This window comes from Arctopsyche grandis, chromosome 12, assembly GCF_051622035.1.
Source record: "Arctopsyche grandis isolate Sample6627 chromosome 12, ASM5162203v2, whole genome shotgun sequence".
Lineage (NCBI taxonomy): Eukaryota > Metazoa > Arthropoda > Insecta > Trichoptera > Hydropsychidae > Arctopsyche > Arctopsyche grandis.
In genome coordinates, this window is record NC_135366.1 from 1,457,298 (window position 1) to 1,472,500 (window position 15,203).

The following is a 15,203-nucleotide window of genomic DNA, read 5'->3' on the forward strand; positions in this document are numbered from 1 at the left end:
AGATATCTATATTTAAATTCCTTTTTTTTCGATAAAAAGCGTAAATTTGCATACACCGCAGTGAGCGCGACACGCGAGCGAAAATATTTGCTCGCAAATTCGAACGATTTCGAGCAGCTGTCAGATGATTTTTTTTATTGTATTTCAGCTGAAAATGCGTACGCTGAAAGATCCTATTACGTATATTGCATTTCGGTTTAAATTTAATCGTTTTTCACATGAATAATGGCACCCCTTTGGAACATTTGCGTACCACATTTGCTCACTGGACTTTTAATGCACTCAAATGTACATAATTTACCTGTTATATAAAAACATATTTTTTTATACGAAACTATATAACGAATCAATAAAACTATACAGACGTATTCGTATGAGCCATTATATTTATTATAAGTAAGCATATATACATTTAAATACTTGTGTTATATGAAATGCTTATTTGTGCCTTTGTGAGTAAAGCGCTTTTGTTTATATTATATAACAATAATGAAAATAATAATTTCGTATTTTGTAAGTTGGCTAAATTACTTTTAGAATCAGCAGGCATATACTCATTCGCACAAAGTTATCAAAAAGTCAACTTAATATTCGAAATATTCGCTAGCCACAATATTTGTTTTATTAGAGGAAAGCTCTCCCATTTGTAGGTACATATAAAGAGTTTTGGTCATGTTTGACTTTCGCGCCAAAATAATATGAAATTCGTTTTGAATAACTTTTCAATAAACCTTGAAGCACTATATTATTCAGAATGTAAATTAAAAATTGAAATCCGGAATAATTTTTGCGAGTTTTCAATCAATCGTATATAAAACTTTTGACACTTGATCCGCATTTGTAACAAATACAATCAAACATACTAAATTTTGATTAATTACAACTTTTAACCCATTTGACATAAATCAAAGAATTTAATTGAAAAGTGAGCTTTAAATCCCGTTTAAATATTACAGGATAATAGTTATTAAATAAAATTATTATTGAATATGCTAATTGCATATATTGAAAAATATATAAAATCTATGGATGACTACAAACATATGTTTTAATTTTTTTTAATAATTTTTTTTCAGTAGTAATAAATATCCCATGACTTTCAACCTATCCTGTATAATTTATACGTATAACATATGTACCGCGTTTATATCATGCCACATATATTATATCATATTATATTTTCGGTCGTAAATTTGGCATCCTTTGTGGCGACAATTCTTTTGTTGTTCGCGCACACTTTTCTGCAATTTCACGTTTTGTAAATCATTACGGAGCTTTTCATTGCGTTTGGAAAAACGTGTGAAAAATGTTGGAAAAGCGCAAAGCATACGCACATATTTCAGTATACTTATTTTTTATTCGGTAGAGGAAAATTGTGTTTTTTTTCTCTTCGTCTTCGTCGTATCGAGATTTTACGATGGATGTGTTTTGTCGTTCGTATGTTTTATTATTTTTTTGTAGAAATATACGTATTGTATTTAATAGGCTTAGTTACTTGTTGACCTCGACAAGGTTGAAGTATTGTTATTTTTTGTATAATACATGTATATACATATAAATATCAATGCTAAATGAAGCGATATACGACCCAGTTGTAAATGAGGTGGATGTTGCTATTTTATTTTATTTATTCCTGTTTATACATGTAAACATTTTATGAATCCCTAAATTTAAGGGGTTTCGTTATATTTTCGTAGGTTTTTAGTATAAGACGTAACTTAAGTTATTTTTATTTTATTGAAGAACTTACAGCACTTTTTTATTACACAAGTTTAAATATAATAAGATATATAGCGCCATTTGTAAGTTAACATCAATGTATGGATGTATTTGAGTAAAAAAATACATTTAAATTGAATTACAAGAAAATGATTTAAAAAATGTAGATGGATATACATATATATATGTATACACATGTGCATATTTAAATAACTTTAATGTATATTGAAAATTTTTATTGATTATTTATGAATACGAAATTTGACTTTCAAAAATGATACCAGTTTATTATAAAATAAATGAATCAATATCTAATGTTTTAAAAGAAATAATATATATTTTATAAATTAACATAAAAATAGGTAATAATAGGAAAATAATACGTAATATTATACTAACATAATATTAAAATAATACGATAATTTTTTCCTACAAAATTATTACCTTTTAATATTGGTATTTTAAAATTTACATAAATGAAATTTTATTTTTTTTACATAAACATTACACAAGAAAAATTTAATATAAACATTTTCAAAAAGTTATCAGTACGGAATGAATTTTGCCACATCTGTTTAATTAACTATTTTCAGAAATAAGTATATATAAAAAAAATATTTTTATAATTTGTATATATTCACAAGTATGGTAATTTATGATAAAAATAATAAAAAAAGGTAAAGTAAAATTAAAAGAAGCCTTTTAAAAATTACAAAGCAGTGGAATAATTGATATTTAAACTCTTATTGTATATAATATTAGTTTTGGATATGATTTTATTTATACAAAACTAATTTGTATATAATACCGATTCTTATTTATTTCTTACGAGATATAGTATATAATATATAATTTTGAAAGTGACTTTGTATGTAAGGTTTGTTTTGAGCATCGAAAATCAAAGTTTCTATCACGACGATATCTATATATGGTAGAATATTATTTCTTTCTATTCAAATAAATTTAATAAAAAAACAATGAATATTTACTATTAGTTTAGCCATATTTAAGCTATTTATATTACAAATACCGAGCGAAGCCGGGTAAAAACACCAGTAAGCTATGTATATAATCTATTATAGAATATATGTTTATCTTTATCCAATATTATATCACTTTATGTTTAGTTATGTACTGTTCTATTATATTTAGTCATGCTTTAGTCACGTTTTAGTTTTTATTCTATTCCTTTTAATTTGTTCGTCTCTATGTATCATTTTATGTAATTTATAAAAAATTATAATTGAGCTCAGTTGTTATTTTATTTTGTTACGTTTATTCTTTATTTTTATGAATTTCTACATCTCTGCCGTCTGTTGATTTTTCAATAAATAAATTAATAAAAAAATAAAAAAATAATCTCTACAAATAACGAACCTTTAATATACATATGTAGTTATTTTGAACGTGTCAGTATCGTGCGTAACTAATGCAAGCTCTATTCTGGCACTGGTTGACAAACGACCCATGCCGTGTAAAGGTTAATGGAATGATAATTTCGCGTCACCTCAAAAAGCCGCGGAATGTTGATGAAACTTTTTGCCGCAAAATTCGCCCAAATTTCCACGGCACATACACACCATACAAATAATTGTACTACACCGGAAAATTCCTCGTCAAACGTAGAAATTTTCAAAAAAAAAAACCTCGAAATCAAGAAGCGATAAATAAGTCTTTTGATCGGCACAATGCGTGTGGATATAAAATGGCGTATTAAACGTCGAACGAAATCGAATTCAATGGCGGTAAAAATATGTATTTTGAAGGTGGAGAGACGTGTGGAAAATTTTCAATGCGTGACCTGTCAACCCTTTCAAGTCGGAGGCGCGATTTTTCGACGGGTTTCGCCAAATCGGAAAGGGTTAAATGCGAACGTGAACGCGAACAAAGATTGAACGTGCATTTACAGCGTCTTTGCTTTATTTGCAACGATTTTCCACCGACCCTAGCTGTACTTGAAACGCTCAATAGGATTCTGCCGATGTTTATTTATATTTACTTGAACAAGAAAATTGGTTACTAATTATCTTCTATTCATAAATTGGTCTTTTCTACAAATTTCACATGGAATTTTATATGGCTCCATAGTAAAAATTCATTTATATCAATTTGTTTAAGTATAACTAAAAATCAATTTACCGATATAGTACTCAAATATTGTTTTTAATATTCAAAACAACGCTTGTGAGGATTTAAAAGCCACTTTTCTGACAAATTTCGAATGGTGTTTCATTTAATAAGTACATATATGTACATATATACCCAACTATTTGTTTAAAAAACTATTTGAAGTAAAATGAAGTATTTCCGATATTTCATGATTAATATTTCAATCAAAGAGTTCTAAATGATTGGGGTTTCAATCAAAATTATGATCCCGGCTTAAATTAATGTAATTAAAAATATTACAAAGAGGTTTGGGCCGATTTAAAATCATCCCATACGTACATATATCATCACATGCGGCCCAAACCTCTTAGTAATATTTTTAATTACATTAGTTTTAGCCGGGATCAGAATTTTGATTGAAAACTCTTTGATTGAAATATTAATCATGAAATCCCACATATTTGTACATTTGTTGTTGAAATTTTGTTTAAATTGCCTTTTTATTTTAATAATTTAACTATTTGTTTTTATACATTTATTTTACTTGAGTTTTTTTTTAAATAATGCTATTTAAATAAAAAATGATTTTTTTCCGTCATCTCATTTGAATCTTAGACTATTTATATGTATTATACAATAGATAGTAATTGATTCAACCCAATTCTCAATTTTTTATTAAATTTACTTAGATGAATTTAAAAATTAAAACACATTCTCTATTTACAACCCAATTATTCTTAAAAAATATTGAAATCCTAAACTATAAATCTCAATTTTTATAAATAATGTCTGAAAATCAATGGGTATACATATATGAAAATCAATGGGTATATGATATACTTTCCATTGAAAAATAAATTGATGAAATTTTAGCATATGTATGTATTATGTGATAAACTTTTGTTTATCACATATCACAGTAATACATACATTGTTTCATAGTATCATATTTGATTTGCTTCATATAAGACTTTTATTTTCATACAAAAAATAGTTCACAGATAATTTGTAATGTTTATTTATTAAAAGCATCATCAAGAAGTATAATAATATACAATAAATCAATTTAAAAACACGTATGCGGCTTAAATATCGTATTATATGTGGGTTGTAATTCAAATCGAGCCCTCGTACACGTTAAAATAATTAATACGACTTGTATATTGCATACATTTGATATAATATATTAAATTTAACATCACACACGAACTCATATATTTCGCTTTATACATTTTACATGCTTAATTACTCGATTAATCATATAGAATATATAAAATGAGCCTTATTTATTGCGAGCGAACACGTGCGGCTTAATTTATTTCAAGAACTCAAACATCCAAATTATTAATTATTATTTATCGCACACAGAAATTACGAAACACATATCTAGGTATTCGACGGGTTAAATCATATAAAAATATATAATAAGCGATTAACAAGATGTTCATTAATAATGTCTTGTCATTTGGAGTTAATAGCGCAGAACGAAACGGGGGCGATATTAATGATTTTTACGTGATATTGACTTTCAAGTGGTGTATAGTCAGTTATAGTGATTGATTACTGTATGTTTTATTTATGGTGGTTTTTGATTTATATCGAATAAACTCTAGGCTTGGGAAAATCTCGTAAAAAAGCTCCAGCAGGTGCATTAAATCCCCGTACAATGCAAATTAGCTCACGTACTTTTTGATAATAACTTAAATTCAATTTTTTTTGGTGGTGGTGACGGACGACCTGAGGCGATTTTTCTTTTATTAAAATTTTCACCGGATTTCCACTATCCATCACTGAAATTTTCTTTTATTAAAATCGTCAGATTTTTAAACTGTATTAAATATAAGTCATCTTTACGTAACTCACTTTCGTTCATTATTGGGTGATTTGAATTCAATCGTATAAATCAATAGCATAAAACAGTATCTATACGAATCGGAATGTTTGATTTATGCGTAAAATAATACGTTTAAAAAATTGATGTTACATTTTAATTAATTAATATCTGATCAGCATGTTTAATCAGTTTGTTTTAAGAATTTTTATGTGATCACTTTTGAAAATAAACAAAATTAAGGCAATATATAATCCATATATAAGTGCTGATTAAAATCAAGGTTAGACACAGATTAAATTTAGTAATATATAAAAACAAATTTTCATATACATCAAAAATTGATGTTCATTTTTACATACCTCCTTTACGTTTCACATGGCTTTCATGTCAGTGGTCATTTTTATCTCTTATCCGATCGTTTTCATACTTTGCCATATTGCTCATTTTGGTCATCAATACACGTTAATGTATCGTCTGCCATTACGTTGGAGATAAAATATCGTATACAACGCGTTTTAAAAACGGGGCCCGTAAACCTTCCTGACGTTTAATAAGCGTTCGTCCCATGTCTTCCAACCTGTTCGCCTTGATATGGCCATATAAGATTTTAACTGTTTCAACGCCTATAATTCACTCTATATTTTATAAAATTTGCTCTATAGGTTCTCGTTATCTCTAATATTTAAATATTTATAGTTTTAACTCTCATATATATATATATATATATATATATATATATATATATATATATATATATATAAATATATATATATATAAATTTCAAATTTGGCGTCTAGCTTCATGTATTGTAATACACGATATATATTGATTTTTGGCCAAATATGTCAAATCTGACATTTCACTGTATATCTCCTCAGTCGGTTTTATCTGCGAGATAAGTATTCAATAAGAAGTTATGTTGTATCTAATTGTTAATTTGATTTACAATAAGCTTAAATACACTTAGTTTCTTAAAATAAGCTTATTAATTAATTAATATCAGATTAGTATGTTTAATCAGTTTGTTTTAAGAATTTTGATGTGATCACTTTTGAAAATGTACAAAATTAAGGCTTATCAATATAATGTATAATCCATATATACTATAAGTGCTGATTAAAATCATGGTTAGACACAGATTAAATATAGTAATATATAAAAACAAATTTTGATAGATATCGAAACGGCATGTTTTATCAAATTGTTGTTTATTTGAGCACTTAAAAAATAGCCAAAATTATACTTTATCTACATACGTGTAATTTAAAGTGTAATCAATCATACTTATAGTATTAATCAATATCAATCGAAACGGCATGCTTAATCAATTTATTGTTTATTTAATTACTTGAAGATTATTCCGTATGTACGTGTTAACCTTTATCTTGTGAGTGATAAATATCATATTTTATAAAATTTATAAGACCGCACTTATGTATTTAAAGTGAAATCAACCATAATTATAGTATCAAAAGATAAAACGATATGTGAAGCGTTGCAGGTGAAAAAGATTATTTTTTATAAGTTAAATTGACAAAATATATATGTTTGTACAGTAGATATCAATTTTTATTTGAAGATTATTACTTATATTATGAATCATTGAATATAATATTTGTAGTCATTTATAAATGGGATTCGTCGATTTTTTTCTATCGATTGTATTGAATTCAGATGAAAATTTTTCACGCATTTAGAGTATTCATATTAGTCAATTGTGTAAATTTTCCACTGAAAAAGTCTCGTATTGTTGGTTGATAAAAAAAATCACATTTATCTCTTCACCGAATTGGTTGACTGAAACGTTTCGCATACTACATATATATTCAATACAAGTCCAAATTAATTAAAAGAATAATATGAACGTTAATTAAAAAGCGGTCTGTTTAACATTTTTTTAAAATGATGACTGCAGAGGGGCGGCATAAAGGGGAGGAGGGGTGGGAATTTACGTTTACGGTGCAATTAGAGGTGGCAGTAAAGAGCAGGCATTGCCCCAGGGCGGCGCCGCAGAAATGATTCGGCGACAGGCAGTAAAACCTCTCGCTTTATGACGATCGCATTAATAACCGCAGAAGGAAGGTTTACTCAACCTTTAATTAACCTTGCGAGATGGAAATTCGTGTATGTGTATGGAATCGTCGAACCGTCGATCGTCAGTGGAAATAGTGAACGAAAATGCGTAAATTTCAATCCTTTGTATGTCCGTCCGCCTTTTGCGGATCGACATTGTGAAAAGTTTTCGCGGAATTATTAAACTTGCGTTGGAAAACTCATTTAAGTCTGTCGTAAGCACACGTCGGATCGTTTAGTATTCGTAGCCCGGAAAAACCACTAGGTTTTCCCACGGTTTTGTTCCGTTCGTTTCGGTTATTATTATTATATACACACCGGTTCGAATATGTTGAAATGTATCGTAAGAGGTTGTAGAATTAAATTATCAAATGTTAAAAAGATATCCTTAGTTTACCTTACTTTCCGGAATTGTTTTTGTTGTTATTATTAGTATTACTTTTGATCATTATAAGCCATGTTTCAAGAATCAAAGAGTCTAGGACGTATGATTTTCTAAAGCTTTATTTTTTTTTTATTTTTTTTATTTAAATTGGCACACATACAGAATAATATATATACAAGAAAGCAGTATAGTGAGACAAACAAAATAATAAAAACAAATAAAAATATAATATTCCATGTTTAGTGAGCACTACATGGTAATATAAGAAAACGAAAAAGAAAATTACAAAAGCATACCAAAATTGTAAAAAAGCACTGAAGGTAAAGAAGCAAATCAACCACAGATAAGCTTCTTCACCTTAGCCCTAAAAATACTGAAAGAGACAGAAAAAAGATCGGGACAATCATCTAAACCATAATGAAGACGGAATACACGTGCGATTGCACTATTAAAATAAGTGTTATTACGACAAATTGGTGGATAAATAAGATTTTTACATCTGGTAAATCGAGGATTAACGTTAAAATTAATTTCGTTCAACACAGATGTGTTAATCTTGTATAAAATTAACAAATCAGAGACCCTTCTGCGCTGAGACGAACTTGCGATCTTGAAAAAAGAGAGTCTGTCATTATCAGATGGTAACAATTTAACAAGACCGACTAGTTTTGTGGGATAAATGGCGCAGAAAACGCTTCTGAATTGTCTCTAAATGATCTATGTATGTGAGTTTGGTAATAAGGAGACCATATAACTGAAGCATCCTCCATATTACTGCGTACCAAACTGTTATAGAGCAATATTAGAATATGCGGATTCTTAAAAGGCTTCGCTACTCGGCAGATAAATCCCAATAGTTTATATGATTTAGTGACTATATGGTTAAAATGCTCATTAAATGACAGTTTGCAATCTATTAAAATACCCAAGTCTCTGGCACAGTTTTTCGTTATAAGGTCTTCGTTATTAATATTGTAAATGAAGTTAATTAGATTATGATTTCTGGAATGTGTTAATGAGAAACATTTTGAAATATTGAGATGCATAAGGTTTACACAACACCATTTGGATATTGTAGCTATGTCGGATTGTAATTTTGAGCAATCCGATACACTATTGATAGGATGGAAAACCTTAAGATTATCTGCATACAGTTTTACAGTTTTATATATAAGCTTTTAAGACTGACGTATTCATATAATGTAACCAGCAGTGTGGTCTAGTGGTGAATGTTGAATTATTTCGTACTTGATGTTACGAGTTCGATTCCCCGCTAAGTCTCGCTGTTGGCCAGACCTCGATTTGTCTAGATCGATCGTTTCTTATCAGAATTTGCCAATTTTTCTGATTTTCATTGAAACGATTTCTGTAAAATTGGCGTTTCCTTCCCAATTTTCTGTTGCGAACCTTTAGTTATTTTTATATCTTAGGTTTCGCCATATTGCTCACCATAGATGTCTCTGTGGTTGTTTATCGAATATAAAAATTCGTATTGTTACATGAAAGTTATTCATCGTTATTTATCGTATTAATACGATGTTTGTTTATCGTATATATCGTTTGTTTATCGATGTATACTGACCATAGATGTCAGATATTATTTAGATTTACATGTATCTATGTAATAATTATGTGGACCAGGAAGGCGCATTTGGGGTTTACCTGTTAAGCCTTTCTGGTATATTTGTAAAAAAAAAAAAGTACTAAACATTTGGAATGCATTTGCAAAATATGTTTTAAATTTTAAAATCTGATATTTGGATTTTGCTAATTGATTTTTTTTAATGAATTTACTCAATATGTTTAATTTAACGCGCAACCAAAATTTTCATGCCACGATAAGAAATGTACACATTTTTGATGTTTATTTTTGAAATGTTATCTTAACGTTACCTTGAATGCTACCCGAACTCGAAAACGTATAGTGCTACATAAATATATTAATACATAAATATGTACATATAAAAAATGTGATTTTTCACCGTGATTTTCTGTCGATTTAATCGCACGCACGACGCAACCGTGAAAAATGGTTCGCGATTTTTGGATCCACTTGCGAAGCTGTCAGCCGCTATTTCGCATCGGAATGTTAGATAAGCTACTGGTACAAACTCCGGAGACGTTTGGCTAATCTTTGGGAAAAGATGCTGTGAGATTTCTCAACGCTTTCCCGAAGAAAAACCCACGGTTTGCCGGCAATCAATCAACGTTTGCAGATACGCGCGAATTTGTGCGTGAAACTCGCATTATTTATGTAAAGGTGTATCTCGTATAGTGAATGTAACGTGCGGTGGCATTTGATAAGTTCGACTAAAAACGTATGTATAATGTATAATGTAATTCTCAATATATATTTTTTTGATTTTTATTATTTCGAAATTATGTTCACAATACATCTTATATCAGTTTTAATAGCTACTGATTTACTGATAATTTTCTATTTTACAGTTTTAATTTAATTTTGTTAGTAATCATAGAATTATATTATTCTAATGTTAATGTACAGCATAATAGGAAAAAGAGCTCAAAAACCTATTTACAATTCTTATTAATGCTCATAATACATCTAATACATAATATTGATTAAAGACTCTCTAAAGTCGATGATCTAAAGCAGACTGTGTTTAGGCAATCTGTGTTTCTTTTGAAAAAAAATATGGATCAATGCCATATGTATCTTTATGTGTACATTATAAAGAAAGATTATTGAGTGTATATTTATATTTGCATAATTTTAATTGATGATTAATTAAATGAAAGCTTCTTTTGTGTAAAAATTATTTTGTGGAAATATTTACTTCTATGTAAAATATAATGGATAAACTTATCAAAATTAGTTAGACGTGAAATTTTAGATCTAATGGAATGTCGAATTAATTCATATGAGACCTTAATATTTGCCTAGTTAAATTGTCAGTTAAAAGCTTGAACAAATAATTTTTTTTTAATTAATTATTTTTTTTTTTAACTTTTATCAGATGTATTCGTATTTTATGTTAGAACAAATACATATACATACATATAAGTTATTTTCAAAGCCCAATTTTCAGTATCAAAAACGCCATTTCTGTTTGACTTACTTCACAAATTGTTATCACTCATTTTAATGGGATATGTTCAGAATCTCGGAAAAGCAGAATAAACTTATGACAGGCCACCCGTATTTTTCAATATTGTTAAACGCAAAACTTTCGATTTAATGTTTTGCAAAATATTTCTCGAATTGAAGAAAAGCGGACTCTCTCACCACTTTAAAATATAACGACTCATATGTTGGTAATTAAAATTGAATATTTGTAATTGTATTATAATAATTTGGTAATAATAAATTGAATTATACCAAATATCATGATTGAATGTTATTGCAACATATTATTTTTACTAACCTATTCTTATTTCAGAAACGATTTTGTCGTGTGACGAAGTTTGGGTTCTTATCTGATCGTTTTCAAACTTTGCCATTTTGCTCGGTTTGGTCACTCACTTAGCCATACTCTAGATCAAATTTTACGGAGTGTATTGGTGATTTCTCAATTAGGTTTATTATAAACATTTATTTTTTATATATTGTCTTAATTTTAAAAACAAAATATAGAAGAGGTTAGTTTTAAAAAAAAACATTTTTTTTATTGAAATTTCTACTAAATAATACAAAAAAATGTTAAACGTTCTAATTCATAGACAATTCTCAAATTTAGAAAAACTTTGCTTCGGAATTTTCCAATCATTAATATTAGCTATACATTCATATGCATGTACACAGGTATAATTCCAATGTTTTGAATGTTTTTTAGAAGCATAAAAGAATTTTTGTAAAACGACATCCCTGATATTTTCATTTCCTTAAAAAAAACTCAAACTAGGATGAAGTGGTTCTATTTAATCAGCTAGCGAATGCTCTTAGTACACAATTTTAATTTTTTCAAAGTAAAATTATAGAATTTAAAATTGTTAAGTTGTATTAAAGAATATGAGATTGTCACTTTGTATTATAGAATATAAAATTTAGCCATTTTGACAAATTAAAGTGATTATTTTTATCTATGTTTTTATTAAAGAGCTTTGATTCCACCAAATGAGGATTACCTTGAAAATTTTTTTCGCAGAAAGTATTGCTATTTACACTTGATGCCAAAATTTATAAAAAAATATTGATGGCGACACGCTTATTATAGATTTAATGAAAAATATGATAAAATAATTAGAGGGTTTAACATTATTGAACGGCTTAAAGATTATTTTTCAAAGATTATTGTATGTACAAATATCTTTATCTGTGAAAAATTGTTTGTTGACTTACACTATCTATTATATATCTACACCTATAAGGTATACATTATATAAGCCAAATTTAAAGTATGTTTTTCGTATTAGTTAGACATTTTGTATGCTTAGAGTGACCTGTCATGGAACTATTAAATTAATATTAATAACAACCTAATCCGGGTATGTAGTCTTAATAGATAGGAAAAAATGTTTTTGGGTTTTTATAATTCAGCTTTTTATGTACTGAGAAGCCGAAAGTAGTTTTTTTTTTAAAACAATATTTCATTATTATATGTACATAATTTTTAAGAAGAAAATATATTTCTTTTCACAAATACTCCAACTATGTGTATTTCTTTTGAAATTAATTTAATTGAAATATATAGATTATTATGTTAACATGACGTTTAAAAATAAAGTTGAGTTCTTATATAATATTAGTGAAGACTCCATTTCATGTCCATGTTCAACTTTATGTCACTTAAGTGTTTGTACTTATTTTTAAAATATATATTTAATCCATACCCTTAATTTGAAAACAATTTTCTATCAAACCAGTGAATGATAATGTCGAAAATTATTTTTGAATATTTTTATTGATTAAAAAACTATACTCATACAGTTCTAAAAACATCACCATTGACGTTCATTTTATGATAATTTGGAATACAATTAGCATTTGTGATAAAAGCTTTTATATGATTTCTATATTCATATAAAGACTTTACAATAAGTATACAAATATACAACTCTTATAGGTCAGCTAAGACAAAAGCCTTTAACTTTTCCCTCATTCGGTAACATTTTATCCCCAATCCAATCACTCACAATTGTATAGTTTGATTCTAAATATCACATTCTGATTGATTCAATCGAATTTCGCCGAGTATTTATATAAAACAACATTGTACGTATTGCACGGCAACCAATTAGTGTCAACACCTGTCGATAACCATAGTTGTCGGGTTATTACTATGTCAACCGGTAAATTCTATGGTTTTCAATAATATTCGCGAACTAACTGTAGCAATTTCGCTCTGGAAACAACGATCGTGCCAAATATTACATCCCTGCAAATACACCCACCTAACTATACACAAATTTATCGAATACCAAATATGTATGAACGTATGTATTATTTTCAGTCAGTTTCATCTGGACGTGTTCACTGAATCTACCAAAAATGTCCGTGTTCGTATTAAATTCTTGATTTTAATTAAGAATTAACACCTCGTCGCTTTGGAATTCAATTAAAGATGCATCTCGTTGGGTGCAAATATCAAAGGGATAGTTTGCTCCGGCACTTCAGGCACTCTTTACTTAATTACTCTACAAGAGCACTCTTGTGTAAAATTTTAATTCTCTTTGCTGTAATCAAACACGGCAAACGTTGTCCTCGTTTGAAAAATGCTCTCTTTGGTGGCTTTATTATGTTTTTGATGGTTTACATGTACGTGCATCGTATGATTCATGAAAATTTCAAGTTACTTTGCGTTGATATTACATTTTGAGTTTGTATGTAAATAAAAAAAAATGATGGCGGTTTTTAATGAACATTAGTTGAATTTCTGAAAATTACTCGAGGGGTTTTAAAAATCAGAATTTCGACTAATAAATGTCATTTATTAACTAAAACTTATAGTTTACAGTCTAAATAAGAGCACCAGGAAGTGATCTAGAAAATTTGGCGGTTCTAAATTTTTAACTGTAGATTTACATATTGGAAAAAACATAAATAGATTCATTTAGATATATACACACATATGTACATATGTGTATATGTATGTGTATGTTATATGAAGATGATGATGATTTAAATTGTTTTATTGATGAATTATTTCAAGAAAGTTCAGTTTTTAAGCAAAATTCAGTTGAATATATGTATCTAAAAGCAATTTGAACTTTTTTAACAAACTTTTATAAAACGAAGTTATTTAATGTGTTAAATAGAAAATTTGATAGTGCAACTAAATAATATTATTATGACATAAAAAGTTTAGTAATTAAATTTACTTTTCTGAAAAATATCCTAGATAATTCAATATTTGATTAAAAATACTTGAATGAATAATTTTGAATTATTGTTATAGATATGTATGTATATATGTAATATTTAGGAAAAATATGATAATACCAAAACCTATGATTTGATTTCTGAATGTTTAAATAAATAAAACTAAAATGTTATAATAATATATAACACATAGAGTCAATGAAATATTTCAATGATTTATAAAGATTTTCAATTAAAAAAAAAAGTACATAAATTTAAAGGAGATTTTTCACATTTTGATCTATCATTTTTCGAGCTATTATATTTAAATAAATATAAAGTAAGTAATACAGATATATTATTTATGTACATACATATGTTAAAATATACTTGGAATCCGAAATTTCTTATTTAAATTAAAAAAGATTTAAAGGTTTAATTATTTGCGTATAATATACATATTGTCAATTTATTTAAAGATAAAAAATGTATGTAAATACGGATATTGTTTCAAAGAGAGTTATTACTTAATTTTTAATTTTTATTCGGAAAAAGCATACATATGAAGAAGTTTATATTATTTAGACGATTAAATTTTTTTTTAAACATTATTGAAAATTTGAATGCGATACGAGAAAAATATACTCGAAAGTCATTCCATTAAAATTCATTGAAAAGTCATTTCCATTGAAAATTACGTTCAAAATCTTTTACCGAAGTGAACTTATCAAAACGAAATTTATTAATAAAACTCGCAATCTCTCCTAGAACGTAGATTAATTTTTTAGGGTGTACGAGGGTCATGATTGACTTACTTACCCCGA